Genomic DNA, 5,103 nt, shown 5'->3' on the forward strand with positions numbered 1-5,103 from the left:
AACCATTTCCAAGAGGACTTTAAAAGGCCAACTAGAGCAATTAAAACATGAATTACTGTGCTTATATAAAGGAGCTGCTTTTAATAAACGAAAGTTACTAAGTAACCACCAGTCTGAATTAGTTTCTAAGCCAGCCAAATCAATGGACAAACACAACACGGATGAATTTAAAATTTAGAAAGAAAATCAAATGCCATGTACTGTGAAGATTTAGCCATTTGCCAAAGGTTTCATTGGCTTTTCCATTTAGCATGAGGAGATGCTGGATTGTACTAGAAACTCATGTGATTTGCTTAGAAATGCAAATAATTTGTGACAAAAGGCACATCCAGATTATTCCTGGGCTGAATGAACAGCCTGATGTCAACTCAGGATTTTTTTAAATTAAACTCACACATCCTGCTGGACAATTCACATGTTCATGGAGTGAGCAAGTCAACAGGTGCCAATACAGTGCTTTTTGTCTGTTTGTTTGTTTTTATCTCGAAGGGATTGTTATTGTTCCTTGATGGAGGAAGTTGATCTTAGTTGAATATATGCATGAGCTTCAATTTGATGAAAGGTTCCTATAAAGTTATGGCTAAAAACAATCAATACTAGATGTGAACTAGTTAAGTTGGGAAGTAAAGACATTCCAGACTTGTTTTTCATTTAACAAACATTTATTGAGCATCTGTGATCCGTTAGCCGGAAGGGACAGAAAGCTGACTCTAATATTTTCAGGGATGACTATGAGTCATTTTTTGTGGTATCATTTGAAGTTACTTATAAATCTTTCACAGGGTTGAGAAAAAATGCTAACTTTAGACAGAATCCCCAAATCCAGCGGATTAGAATGTCTCTAATTTGTAAATGTATCCTCCGGGAAGGCACCTGGCATTTCCTGGGCAGCATCTACATGTTTCCTCTACCCCTCATATGTTGAGCAAGAATTACCAGACTTTTCTTCTCTGTGAAAAGCAACCTCACTCCCTGGATTGATGCTGTAAGTAGGACTGGGAAGAGTCCTTGAAGGAGGAATATGATCAAACTGGTTTAGTTAAGGCCTAGGTGCTAAAAAAAAAAGGTACCTATTACTAACAGTTCTTTAACTATTTTTATCAGTCCTTCTCAGAAGCCAACCCAGAGACATTCTCCTCTCCAGGAGCAAATCTCCTCGGGAATACCGCTCCCCTCAATGTCTCTCTCTAAGCCTCGCATTGGCAATCAGTCCTATGAAACAAGGCAAAAGTAGGCAAGAAACTGGCCCTCAAGACCACAATATGGGTAAAAGACTAGGATTATCTGCATGATCATTTAAATGGTGCTTGTTTTATTTAAAACAAACAAACAAAAAACAACCAAGTTTCTTTTTAAAATTCCCAAGAATCAACAGATACATAAATTCCAGCTAGATTCCCAAGTGGCCAACAATGTGCTGGATATATGCTTGAACTGAAAAGAGGCAGCCAGTTCATTTTCCAGGTAGGTTCCAGTAACATTTCATGGCTTCGAATAAAGAAGCTGTAATGGAGCCAGTAGTAAACAGGAGGAGTCTATTCCTCAAAGGCATTAACTTGAATTTTTTAAAAAAAATTGACATATATAGCTACAAAATGCTACTATTATACATACAGTTATAGAGTACATTTTTGAATTTTAATTGAGCATCCATTCCACAAACCTAAATAAGACTGTCCATTGAAACAAGGTCTGGGAAAAAATAAAACCCAGTGGCTTAATCTCTATAAAGCCATCATAGAAAACTATGAATAAAAACTTCACACAGAAGTCAAAACTTCAGGTGTAGCCCTGGCCAGCGTGGCTTGGTTGGTTGGGTGTTGTCTGTTGCATCAAAAGGTTGGCCATTTGATTCCTGGTCAGGGCACAAGTCGGGGTTTCAGGCTAGAAACCCAGTAGAGGGCATGCAGGAGGCGGCCCATCAATGTCCTGCTCTCACATGGGTGTTTCTCTCTCCCTCACTCTTTCTTCCTCTCCAAAAATCAATAAAAATATCTTTTAAAAAAATTCTGGTGTAACTTATCTGCTGGAACAAATCTGCTATATTTATTACCATTGACAGGGCCTTGAGCATGAAATCATAAATCAGTATCTTACTCATATTCATTATAATTTCAGAAACTCCCTAAAACCTAGGGCTTCATTTTCTTCTTAGTGACTAACAGGATGCTTGTAAATCACTGTGCTCAGTGGAGCTTAGTTTGAAAGATGTCTGTTTTCCTAACCACCTGATTTCCAGAAAGCCACCCTATCCCCAAGGCACTCAAACACTTAAGATCCTCCCCCTCCCATCCTCTAGTCTAGATCAACTTCTGTTTCTTGAATTACTTATGACGTATGCAATTTTTAATTTTTTTAAATTAAATTTATTGGGGTGGCATTGGTTAATAAAATTATATAGGTTTTGTAGTATTTTTAATTTCACCGTAGGCTCTTGGCTATCAGCAGTGTGGGTTGTTGTTTTAGAGAGTTCTGGAAAATTATATTCCAGAAAATTATACTTCTTTGTGCATTTCATTAAATATATTCAGTTAAGACGTAAATTACTCATGAATTACTTAATGTCTTAAGACAGTTTATGCTAATAAACACCATAAAAGTAAACGCCATCTAGAGGCATGTCACATGTCCTGCTGGGGCAAAGGTCTGCGCTTCCAGCCCTCGCCCTCCCCTCTCCACACCACGCACCCCCAAAGCCAGTGCGGTGATCTCTTTCAATGCCGACACCGTCTCCAAGTCGGAACCAGAAACACGCTTGTAGGTCACTGGCAGAGTCCCGCCCTGCCACCCAGAGCCACAGCTTCCTGCCTTCCCCATCAAGGTGAAAGGAACCCCCAGGAGCCGGCTGGGGGCGCACAGAAGCAGCGCAGACGCAGGCGGACGATTGGGGCACTTGGAAGGAAGTGAGGAACCAGCAAAAAAAGCATTTTCTTCCCGCGGAACAAACCCCAGACCCGACGCCGCCATCGGAAGAGGGACAGGGGCGCGCCAGGCCACGGTGCACACGGACCCGACGGGTACCCTCGCTCGTGCCGGGGCGCACTCACACTCACGCTGACAGCGCGCGCGCCTACTCACCAGCAGCCCTGGATGTCCGGAGCCCGCGTGGGGCGGCGACTGCAGCGGCTGCCCCCGCGCCTGTCGTGTGGCCTTGGCATCCGTCTGGCCGCCGCAGCCCCGGCCGCGCTGGCTTTTGCTAGAAGGCACTGCAGCCCGGCGCTATGGCCCCCGGCGTGGAGGCGCCAGCCCCATGGCCTCGGCCGTGCGTCCACCCCTCTCTGTGGACCTCTCGATGGAGCTTTGTTAGTTTCCCTCGCTCTGGCTGCGTGCGTTGTTCCCCTCTTCCTCCTCCCCTTCGCTGCCGGGGGCCCCGCAGCACCGGGGGCGATCAGAGACCTAGCAAAGCCACGCGCAGGCAGGGCCGATCCGAGCCTGCTGCAGCCGCCCCTGCAACAGGAAAAGAAATTGTCGCTGCGATGGTCCCGGCCTCCCCTGCCCCGGCCCCTGGGTGCCGCCTCCGCCTCTGCCCCGCCCCCTCTTCCGCGACTGCGGCCTCCCGCATTCTGCAGAAAAAGCTCGCAGGTGGAGGCAGGTCCCTGCGGTTGCCCTAGAGCGAGAGTAAAACGAAAGGGTGCGACTTTCTCATCTGAAACCCAGCAAGTCCCCTTCTTGGCCCAGAACCACCTGGACTCTCACTTTGCTCCACCATTCATTTAGCCAAAGTGGACAGGAATGGGTGCCTTTTAAGACTGCAGTGTACACACCGTGATGCAGATGGATTTGATCATGAACTCCACTGGAGTCAGGCAAAAATGGGGTTTTAAAAGAAAATCCCACCTATACCTCCTATTAGGAATTCCATCTTGAGATTTATCCATAACCTGCCCCCACCATAAAACACTTTATCCTCTTCCCCACCCCACCCCCACTTTGTCCCCATGGGTAATGCAAACTATTATGACATCATCTGGATATTATTACAATTATCAAGTGCAGGGTCTTCAGTATGGTCCTGGTATTGTGCCAGACACAGCAAACATTGAAATCTTACTTCATCCTCTCCACAGCCCATATAAGTGGTACTTATTTTTTCCATGACGGAGACACAGAAGTTAAGATTTAAAATCTGATCTGACACCAAAAGCTACTTTTATTGGCTAGAAAGATTCTATTAATTTATAAATGTTTTACAAACACTGCTGCTGCTGGATGAAGCAGGCACTTTTCAGCCTTTCCTGAGTTTGGTTGGGAGGTAACTTGCAAGTGAGAAAAGGAAAGGCAGAGGCAGAGAGGGGGAAGTGGGATGCGTTTTTCCTCATCTAATTTTCCCTTGGAGACCAAACGTCTAGCTCTGGCTCCATCACTGACTGACCTGTTTAGCCTCAGGCATTTCAACTTTTTAGGCCTTACCTTCCTGCATTGGTTTTTAAAATAAAGAGGTTTGACTCTTGGAGGCAGCCTGCAGCCTTGTTTTTTAAGAAGCAATGGTGTCATTGTTTTTCTAATTTTGATTTTGGTTCCAAATTTTTAAATCAGAAAATTTCACAAAAATTCAGACTTTTGGCATGTTCTGAAAAGTTGGGAGAACTGGCAACCTGTGGTCCATGGAAGGCTCTAGCAACCATCAGCCAAAGCCAAGTAGTAGGTGCCTCTTCAGACTGGGAAGATGCATTTCCGTTTCCCACAGTCCCTACCACTGCTATATGCCCCACCTCACTGGCATTTGAGGATATGGTGGACATTTGTGTTTGTAGATCTGAACTAGATAATCTCATGACCTACAGTCACGATTACCCAGATTCCTAAAAAGTATTATGAAACAAAAGAATTCCACATAAATATTTGTAGTGGTAACTGATCATGGTCTTGCTGCCTAGAATCTGAGGACCAGAGTGAAGAAAGAAGATGGAGTCACTGTAGTCAAGCTGCTTTTTTATGGTATTGGCATGAAAACAGACATATAGATCAATGGTTCAGAATAAAGAGCCCAGAAATAAACCCATGTCTTTATGGGCAATTAATATTTGACAGGAGCAAGAACATATAATGGGCTAAAGAAAGTCTGTTCAACAAATGGTGTTGAAAAAATTGGAAATATACAGG

General features: G+C 44.3%; 1 protein-coding gene across 6 annotated transcripts in view; it reads right to left on the reverse strand.

Moving 5' to 3' along the window:
* Nucleotides 1-3,465, reverse strand: part of STAMBPL1 (STAM binding protein like 1) — a 40,388-nt gene extending 36,923 nt beyond the window's left edge. For all 6 annotated transcript variants that reach the window (XR_002831167.1, XR_002831168.1, XR_002831169.1 and 3 more), the window contains exon 1: nucleotides 3,079-3,465. The gene's annotated coding sequence lies outside the window, so the exon portion shown is untranslated. The remainder of the gene's footprint in view (nucleotides 1-3,078) is intronic.
* Nucleotides 3,466-5,103: the final 1,638 nt, after the last annotated feature.

Source organism: Myotis lucifugus, unplaced genomic scaffold (genome assembly GCF_000147115.1).
Source record: "Myotis lucifugus unplaced genomic scaffold, Myoluc2.0 scaffold_184, whole genome shotgun sequence".
NCBI lineage: Eukaryota > Metazoa > Chordata > Mammalia > Chiroptera > Vespertilionidae > Myotis > Myotis lucifugus.